The sequence below is a fragment of the Bufo bufo genome, chromosome 11, assembly GCF_905171765.1.
Source record: "Bufo bufo chromosome 11, aBufBuf1.1, whole genome shotgun sequence".
NCBI lineage: Eukaryota > Metazoa > Chordata > Amphibia > Anura > Bufonidae > Bufo > Bufo bufo.
The window spans coordinates 7,896,976-7,911,687 of NC_053399.1; the positions used below are offsets into that span (position 1 = coordinate 7,896,976).

Consider the following 14,712-nt stretch of genomic DNA (forward strand, 5'->3'; position numbering starts at 1 on the left):
AAAAAATGTTAATAAAAATTTGAAAATAAATTACCTCAGAACTAGTCGTTTTATCGCCTCCAGCTGCCTGTAGTTATAGGTGTCCGTCTTCCATCCACAGAGCCAGGACACAGTCACCTGCCATCACTATGGCCACAACTTCCATTGTGTTATTTTTTTAAAGGTCCAAGGGTTTGTCAGAAAATTGCCAAATCTTGAACATCCCCTTTAATTCATTTTATATTGATTAATAAAAATGGACAAAACTATAAAGTGCCAGAGCTGAATGCGGTCCTGTCAGTGATTCGGGGCGTCTGCCACCTGGACATGATGGCCGCCAGGGCTGCCAACCAGAAATTATTTTTCCTGGACAACTTATCCCGAAATCATGGGCAGCTGCCATTTTTTACGGACATGTTGTAAAACCATAATGAATGATGAGTAATACACGTCTACAGCTCAATATACTGATAGCACCTCATTACCAGCATTTACTGTGCGCTGTGAAATGATGATAATTACCACCAAAATATAAAAAAAAAAGTACCACCAGCCTTAAAAAAAAATATATATTCTGGACACATTTTTTTTCTTAACGCTGCGTTCAGACCTGAGCGTACGGGATGGAGCGCTCTGTATGCGCGTTTACAGACGCGGCTCCGGAACAAGCGAACGCCCATTGTCGCGCGTTCCCGCTGAAGTCTATGTACGGGAACGTGCGACAAGACGCCCCAAAGAAGCTCCTGTACTTCTTGGGGCGTCGGGCGTTTTACAGCGCGATCATACGGGAAGATCATACAGCGCGATCAAACACCATGCCCATAGGGAAGCATTGGTTCTTGCCTGTTGAGCGTTTTACAGCGCGTAGGAACGCGCTGTAAAACGCTCAGGTCTGAACCCAGCCTTAGACAGGAAAAAATGTGTCTATTTTTACAGACTGTCCAGAAATTTCTGGACAGTTGGCAACCCTGATGGCCGCCATAGTTACCACCTCTGTAGAGCAGAATGAGAAAATGCATTGTGCGGGGATTCTCTCTGGGAGTTAGGATTAGCGGGTGCAGCACAGAGGCAAAGTGTAAGTTCTTGGTTTAAATCGGTGTTTGTTCACGCGTGAAAGCAAAACAAAAACGCACGTTGCTTGGTGATCGTTCACACACATGAAAAGTTCATACAAAACGGTCTCCTTTTCTCCTGGGTGTTACTTCACACCCTGTTGGAAGTTCTCCCTTGTCAAGTCCACAGGCAGGCGTTAGGCGGCCTGTTCGCCCTCACAGGGGTCTGAGCCCTCCAGCCTCGGATCCCAACACAGCCCTCAGATCCCAGCACACAGACCTCCTGAGCTCCACTGTCAGACGGAGGTAATCCTCTTCACCTGGCAGTGCTGGCTGGTTTTTATGCCTGGCAAAACCCGGCCTGGAACATGGGGAGTAGTCACCCACCCAGCACTTTGACTACTCCCAGTAAGAGCCGTCCCAGATCAGCTATTACAGCCATACTAAGTATCAATGTGTCAAACAGCAACCGCTGCTGACACATAAAAACCGGCTCTTACTCCACCGAGGCCAGGAACCTCGGTGACACGTACCTATCATCCACGATGATTCCTTGTACCTTCTTACAACTAGTACTAAAGATGCCATAAAAAATGCTATAGACACTGGCACCCAGAGAAATAAAAAAAAAAGAACAATGAAGGTCTATGGGACAAAAATGCCATAAAAAGAGGGAAACACCAGACTCCAAAATCACACCTCAAGCGTGAATAAACACCCATACACTTCCATGTAACATCCTCATCTGGTGTTTTTATTTTAGTTAAAATTTTGTAAGCCACAAAACTGTGTGATGCCGGACTCGGCACCCCGACTTTTAGACGTGGCGCATTCTGATATCGCCTCATGCACACGACCGTATGTATTTTTCAGTCCGCAAAAAACGGATACGTAAAAAATATGGATGACGTCCGCGTGCATTCCATATTTTGCGGAACGGAACAGCTGGCCCCTAATAGAACAGTCCTATCCTTGTCCGTAATGCGGACAATAATAGGACATGTTCTATTTTTTTGCAGAACGGAAATACGGACATATACGGAAACGGAATGCCCACGGAGTAACTTCAGTTTTTTTTTGCGGACCCATTGAAATGAATGGTTCCATATACGGTCCGCAAAAAAAACGGAACGGACACGGAAAGAAAATACGTTTGTGTGCATGAGGCCTAAGTCTTCCCATTCACGGAAGAGATTATCTTTCCGCAGTCAGCGGAGTGGTCACTTATTAAAACAATAAAGCACTTTCTCATAGACTAAGTGAAATGATTAACAGACGTCTCCCTGCCCTGAATAGAGAGCGAGTGATCGAGCCGCGAGCGATACGAGAAATCCCCTTTACGTTAAAGGGCTTCTGTCAGCAGTTTTGTCCCTATGACACCGGCTGACCTGTTACATGTGCGCTTGGCAGCTGAAGACACCTGTGTTGGTCCCATGTTCATATGTGCCCGCATTGGCGAGAAAAGTGATGTTTTAATATATGCAAATGAGCCTCTAGGAGCAACGGGGGCGTTACCATTACACCTAGAGGCTCTGCTCTCTCTGCACTTTGATTGACAAGATCGGATGTGATGATGTTTACACTGCCTGGTCCTGTCAATCAATGTGCAGAGAGAGCAGAGCCTCTAGGTGTAACGGGAACGCCCCCGTTGCTCCTAGAGGCTCATTTGCATATATTAAAACATCATTTTTCTCAGCAATGTGGGCACATATGACCATGGGACCAACACAGATGCCTCCAGCTGCCAAGTGCACATTTAACAGGTCAGCCGGTGTCATAGGGACAAAACTGCTGACAGATGCCCTTACCTTGACCAGCGCAAGCTCCAGTACATATACGTCCTTTAAAACTTTTCAGCCATTTCTTAAAGGAACACTCCAGATACACTGTGTTATGTCTACTACCAAACTGAGGGGCGGAGCATGACACCGAGGCTCTCTTTGAATCTATCATGCTCTTACAAAGCTGTTCTCTGGCTCACAGCAGGGGGGGGGGGGTCTCCAGTGAGGACCCCGCTATAGGACGTCCATAGGTCTTAATGGGTCATATGGGTAAGGGTTATCGTTATGAGACAGCCCACCCCATCCAATGTACCCCACAACCAATATCACCACCACAGGGGTGACGTGGATTTATCATTACCTCAACTGCACCTGTAACGGCGGCCATATTGTTCCCCTAGCTTTTCCAGACTTCATTTCCATATTATCCGCTGACCATCATGTCTGTGGCCGCCTTGGACTTTTTATGGTTCTTTACGCTTTCATGGCCCGTGGAGCCTCTTAATTGTAAAATCACATTATTATTTTTGCCTCCGCCCGTATACCGGCAATTACCTGGAAAACTCGTCATTAGTTAGCGGCAGCCACATCTCTTGTTCACAGATTGCAGAGAGGAAATTACTCCAATTACCCATACGACTCCGTCTCCTGGAGCTTCACTAATAAGGGGACAAATCCCCGGCGTCTGGCTGTATAGGAAGCGATTAATGATGTTTACGAGGAGCCCGTCCCTATGGTGACCACAAACAGCGGCAGAATGAGGTCATAATCCGCCATATACACATTACAGCCGTATGTACCTTATATTCTCAGCGCGGGGACATAGTCATGTTCGGGCTGCACCGTCAGGGTCTCCAGCCACGGACGGTTCTGCACCAGGGCGACACCAAACAGGTGACCACTATGTGACCGGACATCACCCCGGATGGGTCTGTAGGCCGCATCGTGAGATGGAACGTAAAGCATTCATTACAGTTTACTGACCTCATCTATATTAATACACAAGGAGGATGAAGCTTCTGATATTTGACGTTTGCCACATATGTAGAGGCAGAAGCACATACATGTGTGAGACACGCCTGTATCCATGTCATATACTGTCAGGTCCATAAATATTGGGACATGGACCCAATTCTAACATTTCTGGCTCTATACACCCCCACAATGGATTTGAAATGAAACGTACAAGATGTGCTTTACCTGCAGACTGTCAGCTGTAATTTGAGGGGATTTACATCCAAATCAGGTGAACGGTGCAGGAATTACAGCAGTTACATATGTGCCTCCAACTTGTTAAGGGACCAAAAGTAATGGGACAGAATAATAATCATAAATCAAACTGTCACTTTTTAATACCTGGTTGCAAATCCTTTGCAGTCAATTACAGCCTGAAGTCTGGAACGCATAGACATCACCAGACGCTGGTCTCATCCCTGGTGATGCTCTGCCAGGCCTCTACTGCAGCTGTCTTCAGTTCCTGCTTGTTCTTGGGGCTTTTTCCCTTCAGTTTTGTCTTCAGCAAGTGCAATCAGGACGCAACCTACATGTGAGTAAGGACTGACTGGTCCTAATTGGCAGGTGATAAATATGGCATCAGCTGAGCGCTTTATTATGTGTTTTACAGCTTCTTGAATAATATGTTGGGCTTTATCTGACTGTGCCCTCACGCCACTTGACTGCCTAGGACAATAAGTAAGTAATGACCCTTAAGGGGCAGAATGATATATTTTTGCATTAAGCTCCCACCCTGATATCTTTTTATCTTCCATCCATAGGTGGGGTATAGCTAATGGTCCCCTTGGGTCCTACACACGTTTCGGTTTGCGTCTTTGATCCTGTGTCCTCTACTGCACCATGAGTATCTATAATTTATCTATATTTATCCATTTTATTATGACGGTTTACCCATGACTGTTAATACCACCTGATGAACCTAGCGATAGGGGAAACACGTAGGGGTCTTTATGAGAACCAACCCGGGAACGCACCGTTATTGATGCCCCTGTGTTTGGTTCCTTTCAAATTAAGGTTGTAGGTGATACGTATATCTGTACATCTACATATATACATCCTCTTGTCCATCCAGTTCTGTGGGCTGTTGTCCGTGTGAGTATTGATTTACCTGGGACACAGATAAGTATCCGTCGGTTCACGGGGTGCCGTGGCACTGTCCTTTTTGAGAGAAGGGTAAACGGAGGGCAGTCAGTCCAGGTACGAGGACAGGGAGTCTCCACCATCAGGGGATGTCCCTGGGCTGAGGAATAAATCAGGGGGAGTATAGGGATAGTTTAGACATATCCCAACACTCCCCATTGCTGCCCTGTGTTCACTCACCTCTAAAACCGCATCAAAGGTTGGCTACCATACATATTTTATCGTTTTTCATTGTCTGTTTGTTTCACAATTTTCACTGGTGAACCACCACAGTGGTATTATTTTATATAGTATTAGTAAGTAAAAGTTACGTTTTAAAAGGGTCAACATTGCTGGACATTTTTTGAAATGCATGTTCAATCGGATTCAGGTCCGGTGATTGACTTGGCCATTGCAGAACATTCCACTTCTTTCCCTTAGAAAACTCTCTGGTTGCTTTTGCAGTATGCTTTGGGTCATTGTCCATCTGCACTGTGAAGCGCCGTCCAATGAGTTCTGAAGCATTTGGCTGAATATGAGCAGATAATATTGCCCGAAACACTTCAGAATTCATCCTGCTGCTTTTGTCAGCAGCCACATCATCAATAAATACAAGAGAAGCAGTTCCATTGGCAGCCATACATGCCCGCGCCATGACACTACCACCACCATGCTTCACTGATGAGGTGGTATGCTTAGGATCATGAGCAGTTCCTTTCCTTCTCCATACTCTTCTCTTCCCATCACTCTGGTACAAGTTGATCTTGGTCTCATCTGTCCATAGGATGTTGTTCCAGAACTGTGAAGGCTTTTTTAGATGTCGTTTGGCAAACTCTAATCTGGCCTTCCTGTTTTTGAGGCTCACCAATGGTTTCCATCTTGTGGTGAACCCTCTGTATTCACTCTGATGAAGTCTTCTCCTGATGGTTGACTTTGACACACATACACCTACCTCCTGGAGAGTGTTCTTGACCTGGCCACCTGTTGTGAAGGGTGTTTTCTTCACCAGGGAAAGAATTCTTCGGTCATCCACCACAGTTGTTTTCCGTGGTCTTCCGGGTCTTTTGGTGTTGCTGAGCTCACCGGTGCGTTCCTTCTTTTTAAGAATGTTCCAAACAGTTGTTTTGGCCAGGCCTAATGTTTTTGCTATCTCTCTGATGGGTTTGTGGTGTTTTTTCAGCCTAATGATGGCTTCACTGATAGTGACAGCTCTTTGGATCTCATCTTGACAGATTCCAAATGCAAATAGCAGACTGGAAATGACCTCTGGACCTTTTATCTGCTCATTGTAATTGGGATAATGAGGGAATAACACACACCTGGCCATGGGACAGCTGAGAAGCCAATTGTCCCATTACTTTTGGTCCCTTAACAAGTGGGAGGCACATATGCAAACTGCTGTAATTCCTGCACCGTTCACCTGATTTGGATGTAAATCCCTCAAATTACAGCTGACAGTCTGCAGGTAAAGCACATCTTGTTTGTTTCATTTCAAATCCATTGTGGTGGTGTATAGAGCCAAAAATGGTAGAATTGTGTCCATGTCCCAATATTTATGGACCTGACTGTATGACTGACACGAATGGACGGGAGGTCCTCTTTCTCAATCTCAGTTGCCGCTGGAAGGTGACGAGAAGAGGTCTCTGACCGACAAAACTATATCGTCAGGACGTTCACACATGGACATTCTGAGGATGAACTTTACTATATTATTCCTGTAATCAATCAACTTTTATGTCAACGGAAAATAAATCTCATTCTTCTATTTATACATATCCCGGTGACGCGCCCTCTGGTATTCCTCCTTCCAAATACCGCACACACACACTACATTTGGAGAGAATAGATGACTTTATATATTTTTCAGAATATTTTACAAAAAAAACCCCCACATTTTCAGCAATTTTCTTTACAGCAGCTTTCTGTGGAATCAGACCTGAGCCTAACCCTAGGGGCTCATGCCGACTGTGCCCGTATTGCGGCCTGCAAACAGTATACGGCACCGGGCATGTGCGCGCCGTATCACGGATGTGCACCCATTCACTTGAATTGGTCCGCAATCTGGAAGATATGGAGTGGAAGGGCTAAAGAGTGCCTCCGCACCTCAAAAAAATAGAACACAGATCGTGGACCCATTTAAGTTGAATGGGTTTGCATCAGTCAGCGCTGGCCACACGGACGGTGCCCGTGCGTTGGGGACCAAATAGATGGCACTGGCACCTCACGTTCAGATGCACGAGCCTTAACCCTTCAATTTTCAATTCCCACACACATGAAGGAGCTTTGGGAGCCTACGACCCTGCCACCAGTTGGACCACTTCTAGTAGGTACAAACCACCGCATCCTGGGTGCACTCTACAGGACCGGGCGTTCTGGAGATGTTCTGACCCAGTCGTCTACACATCGGCCCTGGTCACTCAAATCCTTTTGGTTGCCCATTTTTCCTGCTTCCAACAAATCAGCCCACTGTTCACTTGCTCGCCAATATCACCCCCCCCCCCTCGTCATTGTCACCCGATATTTCACGTCACCTTTTAATCCTATACCCTATAACAACAATGGAATAATCAACAGTAGCTATAAAACCAGGCTTGTCCTCCGGTAGCTGCTGGTCCTCATGGTTTATACTCTGCAGCCATAGGAGGGGAACATTGTATGCTGGATGGAGACAGTAGTAGCTGCAAGCAAAGTACGCCCCCTGCTGGCTGAAGGGGGAAAAAACAACCCACAAAAAGCAAAGGCCTCATCAAGGTCATATAGATGTTTGGTAACCCGCAGGTTACTAATAATAGATCATAGTATAGAAAAAGCCCAGCTGCTGCAGACCCTCTTCGAGGAGAGGAAGCAAGAAATTGGGTTTGATTACTAAATAATTGCCTTCTCTTATGGGGTGTGTATTGTAAGGTATGGAACAGTATGAACCTCTGAGGAAAAAAAAGGAGGTGTCATGGCCGCCACTATAAATAAGTTATAAATACATACAAACTGTATATCAGTACTAGCGGGAGATTTATCAAAATTGGAACGTGGCTGGTGGCTGCAGCTTTTGTTCTTTGCAGCAAGGGGTTGTCTAGTTTAGAAAACCCATATTCTAACACCCGGTTAGAGTTAAAGGGTCACTGAGTTTTGTGAAAAGTTTAACGTGTCATAGACATATTGATCGGCGGGGGTCTGAGAGCTGAGACCGCCACCGATCGCGAGATTGAGTAGAGAGACATGCTTGCATACTGCGCTCTCCTCACTGCAGAAGATCTGCCCATAGACTTTCTACTGAGTCTGCCTCCTGCAGTGTAATACAGGCGATTCCCTCTCCTCGTTCTAGGGATCGGTGGGGCTCTCCGTGCTTAAACCAAAACCTTTGATAGATCTCTGACATATCAAGTTTTGTCAAAATTCAGTGACCCTTTAATAGATGGGAGGGGGGGGGGGGGGTACTCTGTTCAGGATCCTCTTGCTCTGGAGGACCAGTCCTAACCTGTATTACACTGTCACCATATTGATGTGAATAGACTTTGTGTAATGCTTCATTTCTCCTGCAGAGGCGCTGCAGGCAAATTCAACACCTACTATCTGCTTTCCCCAGAGATCACCGATTGGTGCGGATCCCTGTAAAGTGACACTTTGTGATCGGCTTCTTGTCAATAGGGGCCTTCTAGCATGCAGAGCCTGTCCAAAGCGGAACCCCCCTTTAATAAAATCACTACCCATTATTTACATAAATGTCAACAGTGCGATACGAGTCCAGCCGAGGCCCGGCTTTAAAAGAAATCAAAACCACACAAAATATTAGCAAGGTTTATTTCAGTTTTCTCAAATCTCAATACACGTATGCAAGAGGAACACCGGAGAGATTACAGACGGGGAAGCCTTTGGTAATTTCTTGTGTTCACATCAGAGAAAATAAAAAAAAATTATCCAATTCCTTATAAAGTAACAGCCGGCAACGTACTTGAAAAAAAAATTTAAAATAAAAAAGCCCACACAGAGGATACAAATGGCTCCTTTGGTACAAGCGCTGTGTGCGGCTGGAGAACGGATCGCGGCCTCCACGCGAGGTGGAAGCGCGGCCATGGAGGCACCGACGCCACATTGCCAGAAACGGCAGCAAGGAACACTTTGGCCTCAAGTATTAATGCTAAGATCATTCCTAAAACAGGAGCTGCGCAGGGATTAGAAGAGTCAATGATAAATATACAGAGCACATAAAACCAGGTCGACCCTGGAAGATCAATCCTTATTATAATACATGACCCCAGGATTCCGGATCCCTCTCCGATCTCGCACGTAATGGCTTCCGTCCGTCCGCTGCCGCAAACTTTCTATCTGCTGTACATAATCGGTATAATGAGAAGGCACTAAAACGTAGTACGCATTAAAAGTTCCGCTATACAAAAGTTAAAAATACAATCTGCTGCAAAGACCAAGCAGATAAAGGAGCACTCGAGCGCAGGCGATTAATAAATAGGAATACAATGCTCTAATTTACAAAAGGCAGATCTGGTTCTATAGCTAAGACATGACCTGTAGTGTCGCTCACTGGGGCCGCTGCGAGAATACAGCACCTCCGCCAGGATATCACCGGGGGTGGCGCGTTATATGCTATACCGGCGTAGACTGTAATCGCAGTTGGCAAGTAGAAAGTTGGCACCAGAGCATCCATCTATACATCCACCCCCGCGGTGCTTCATCATGGCAGATCAGAAAGAAGAGAGTCACAGGGAAGGCGGACTGGACAGTACGTATGTAACAGCAGGAAATCGCTTTATAGCAGTAGCACTGGAGACTACAACTCCCACCAGGAAAAGGAGTCAGGAAGGCAACGGGGACCGGTATGATCGACCGCCAAACCATAAAGGGGTTGTTTCACCCGAGAAATTGGTGGCAGAGGTGGGACCCACACCTATCAAGGGGCCCGGATAGTGAAGGGGAGCACACTGAGCACGTATAGCGTGCTCTCTACTCATTCCTATGGGCGTTCTGAAAAAAGCGAAGACCCTTAGAAATGAATAGAGAGCGTACTGCGCAAGCGCGGCCAACGCTCCATTCACTTCTATGGGATTGCCGGAAATAGCTGAGCCAGCACTCGGCTTTATTCAGCAGTCCCATAAAAATGAATGGAGGGATGCTCACTTCGGGGGTCCCATTCTGGAGATGTGGGTATCCAGAGGTGAGACTCCCACCTATCTGACATTGGTGGCATATCAGATGAGACAAAATGGTGCCTCTCCCTCCAGACAACGTAACAGAGGAATAAGGGTCATTTTGCAATGTGAACAAAACTTAAAGTGGTTTCCGGGTGTCAAAGATGGAGGGGACCTCTGGCAAGAAGCACAATGCAGGAAGCAGGAGCTCTGTGGCCCCTTCATTTTCTATGCAGGCACAGCACCATTATACAAGTATGGCTGTGTCCGGTACTGCAGCTCAGTACCATGCACAAACGGACGGCCTGTGGAAAGAATGACCGGGGGTGACCCAGAGATCAAACCCACACACCATATTTGACTCCCAGATACCCCTTTAAGCTTCTGTCACAGTGCCTTTTGGACTCTAGCTTATAAGGGTCTGTCACAAATGACATGGAGTGATTTTCAGGCATGGCCGCACGTGGCGTATATGCTGAGGATTTTTAACATAAGGCAATTGTGTGCGGAAAATCCTCAGCAATTTACTGGAACAGCAAAGTTGGATGAGATGCAAACTCTGCAGCGTAGATTATCAGGTTACACACACTGCAGATTTCATGGGGTAAAAACCCACTGCACATCCGCAGGAAATCTGCCGCAAAAATTCTGCTCCCCCTCCGTGGCCGTACCCTAAAAGTCAGAGCGCCCCTGCTCTAGGAACCCATATCAAATTCCTATCATTGTACTGCCGATCTAACAACCAGAGGAAGCATACGACGAGACTGCACTGAAAGACTCCATCCGCCGGTTACATCTCATATGCAGGAGCACTAATCTAAAATGGTGCGTCCCTATCCATAACTGCCAACGTCTACTCATGTAGAGGAAGTGGCGCTGCGGTTAAAGCTACAGGTTACGCAGAAAAATCCAACCCGATTTCCACATTCACTCAGGAAAAGGAAGAAGAAAAAAAAAGATAACACATCAAGGCACCCCTATATTTTGGGAAAGAGACGGCAGTCCTCGGTCTCCCTCCACCCCCTTCCCCCGATCCTTAAGGGGCCATACGTCACAGCTTTTTATTAAGCAACCAAATAAAAAACCAACACCACATAGTGGTGAGAGGAGATCTAGCTGTTTCCAGCAACACAAACAAAAAAGGTTAAAAACAAGAAAAAAAAACGACCAAATAATACAGATATGATCAAAAAAAAATAATACAAAGTCGCAATACAACTTCCGAGAGTCCCGAACAGGAGGAGTTTATGATGGAAATGAAATTCCTATGTCGTTGGCATCATGCAAAGTGCCTAGTAGCTGTTCTCGTGCCCGGCCAAGATGTACAGGTTGCTGTGAGCCGTTAGGTTTGAGGTCGGCCGGCTTTCCAAGACGACGACCCTGCAAGGAGATGGAGACACAGTCAGTCCATGTGAGCACATTGGGAATTTTGCTTTATAATAGCTGGAGGCAGTCAGCAGGCTGGTCGAAGAATATACACAAGAAAATACAGCAAAGTGACAAAACCTTACTGAATAGGTAACAACTTTTGCATTGTCTACCCCCCCCCCCCCCCACCTTGCAGCAAATATTTTCCAATAAATGGAGAATATAAAATGCGTTCTCCCCGACAACAGAAAAACACATTCACAGCACAAAGATAATGCACTGATTGACAGGGCGAGAGGACTATCCAGGAACCTGCTCCTGTCAGTCAAGAAGGAGAGGGAGGGTCTGGCAGAGGAACCGGGAGGAGCAAGGGTGCACGGAGCGGCTTGGGCCCGCCCTCAGTGCACTTAACTGTTCATTTGCATTTAGATTAAAAGTACTTTTGTCTGCAGATTGAAGCAGCGGATCGCTACGTTAAAGGTATCATTACATTCAGCTGACCTACAAGGAATGGTACCTGGTGTACAGGGAATTCTGGGGACAAACTCCCTTTAAGAGATCCACTTGAAGCATAACCAGACAATAATGTAAAAAACAGGGTTCTCTGTTGGAAGTTGGGATGAATGACGTCTGATAGATCCCACAGTGAATTGTACATGTAGCTACAATATTACCTGTCTGATCCCAGCAGGCGGAAGACCCTGGATTCATCAGATATCTCTTGTGTAACCTACAAAAAAGAAAGAATATAATAAAATAAACCCCGTGGCGCTCGCCATATATTCACTATCCTTTATTCAGCGATTCATAAAACCAGCATGGACAGGCAGGCGACGGATGTTTTCCGTGTTCGCGCTCTTCCGCAGGGCCTGCCTCCGCTACCTGAGAGCAGCATAGTGTAGTGACAGACCGGCTGAATTCAGCGGTCTGTCACTTCTGAGCTGGCAGTCAGTACTTTTAGAATACGGACATGACAAACCCTGCAGTGCGCGCTAGTGCTGCGAGGGAGACGAGTCTGATGAGGCTCCCTGCCCCCGGACTGTTTCTTTCCTGTTGTGCATAGGTTCCCTTTAACTAGATTTCCACATTAGCCCAGGCGATACCATCAGAATTAGGGAAGGGGGCTGTGAGCCCCAATATAGGCCCCTGCTGTCTGTCTACTGAGCTCTTCAATAAATGCTGTGTAATTCTGCAGGGAACAGAGACATTGTGGAAACTGTCAGCGCCATATTAGGCTACTTTCACACTAGTGTTTGTGATCCGGCAGGCAGTTCCGTCATCGGAGCTGCCTGCCAGATCCGCCGATCAGTGTGATAACTGACAGCATTTGTAGACGGATCCGGGTGCGGATCCGCCTACAAATGCATTGCAAGAACGGATCCGTCTCTCCGCTTGTCATGCGGATGGACGGATCCGTCTTGCAGTCTTTTTCACAGTTTTCCTGGTTAGCGCATGCGGATCCGCCCTTCAGTTGTTTTGCAATGCCGGATCCGGCACTAATGCAAGTCAATGGGAATTAATGCCGGCGACTGATCAGGCATTTTGGACGGACATAATACCGCAGCATGCTGCGGTATTATGTCCGGCCAAAACGCCTGACAGTGACTGAACGGAAGGCATACTGATGCAAACTGAACGGATTCAGAATGCATTGGGATATGCCTGATCAGTTATTTTCCGGCATAGAGCCCTTTTGACGGAACTCTATGCCGGAAAAGAATTACGCAAGTGTGAAAGTACCCTAAGCAATCAGGGGCCGACACACCCGCAGAAGTGGGCCTATGTACAAGAGCAGTATATGAGCCCTGCAGTGTTTCAGGTCATCGCTAAAAATATTTCGGAAATCCCCTTTAAGAAGGCAGTGGGCCCCCTTCCGCACAGGTTGCATCGATGGTATGTCCGACTCTAGAAGCAACTCAAATAAATAAAATATAACAAGATTTATGCTAAGGCTGCAGATCAAATAAAAAGTCCTCACCTCGTTGGATTTAAAGTTTTTTCCCTGCATGCCGTGTTTCCAGAAAGCCAACACACTGTCCTGCAGGCAGACTGGAAGAAGAAAAGGGAATATACGAAAATGATTAGATTATAGCGCGCGCCACTGGCCTGTGATTGTGGTCGCCAGTCCATATTTAACACTCACCCACAGACTCGACCTGAAACTTGAAGCTCAGTTCAGAGGCCAGCTTTTTACTGGATTTAAGTTTTCCCTGAAGGTTGACTATTTTGACGTATTCTGGTATAGAATAAAAAAAGAAAGCCATCAGCCAGGTATATAATGTCTGTATACAGTGCACCGCTATGTGCACAGTCACTAACGTATCTGCTGACCGCAATCGGAGAGATGACTTACGGTCAAGGCAGACTAAAACAGTATCCCTCTCCAGCTGCGTCACGTGTATGGCATAGATCTGGTGATCGTCTGCTGAGAGAAAGAAAGACACAGAGTACGTCAAAACGCCCCAGAGATGGACGACTTTTTATAATGAAATAACATAATGAGGTCAGAGTATATTACAGGCAGGGTTAGATCTGCGAGCGGAAAGTTACAAACCGTAGAGTCCCACTGATCTCAATCAGCACATGAGTTTGCAATTGGGGGATAATATTAGGAACACTGACATCAATGGGATTTAAAGGGGTTGGCCCATCTTGTACATTGGGGGCATATGCTAGGATATGCCCCAGTGTCTGAAGGGTGTGGGTCCTTAAAACGAAGAGCCCGTAAAGTGAAAGAGGGCGCACAGCGCATGCGAGGCCGGCCCTCCATTCATTTCTAATGGAGTGCCGAAATTAGCCGAGCAGCAGGCTCGGCTATTTTCGGAAGTCCCATTGAAATTAATTGGAAGCACACCATGCAAGCGTGGCCACCACTCCATTTAATTCTATAGGGCTGACGGAAATAGACGACACCTTTAACAAGGATGCCACGTAAGGGCTCATGCACACAACCGTTGGGTGTTTTGTAGTCCGCAAAACATAGGATACCGACCAATGTGCAGTCCGCATTTTGTGGAGTGGAAGGGCCGGCCCCTAAAAGAACAGTCCTAAATCCTTGTCCGTAATGCGGACAATAAAAGGACACATTCTATTTTTTCGTGGAACGGTCATGTGGACATACTGGCACGGAATGCACACTGAGTCATTTCCGTTTTTTTTGCGGCCCCGTTGGTTAATGGTTCCACATACGGGCTGCATAAAAAAAAAAAAATCAAGGACACAGAAAAAATATGTGTTTGTGTGCATGAGCTCTAACAC

The 14,712-nt window shown here is 46.4% G+C and overlaps 1 long non-coding RNA gene across 1 annotated transcript; it reads right to left on the bottom strand.

Moving 5' to 3' along the window:
• Nucleotides 1-13,457: 13,457 nt before the first annotated feature.
• On the bottom strand, nucleotides 13,458-14,606 carry LOC120982397. The gene is made up of 3 exons (XR_005774894.1): nucleotides 13,808-14,606; nucleotides 13,598-13,690; nucleotides 13,458-13,503 (listed from the first exon to the last, which is right to left on the bottom strand). It is a non-coding gene; the product is annotated as an uncharacterized LOC120982397 (long non-coding RNA).
• Between the last annotated feature and the right edge of the window lie 106 nt (nucleotides 14,607-14,712).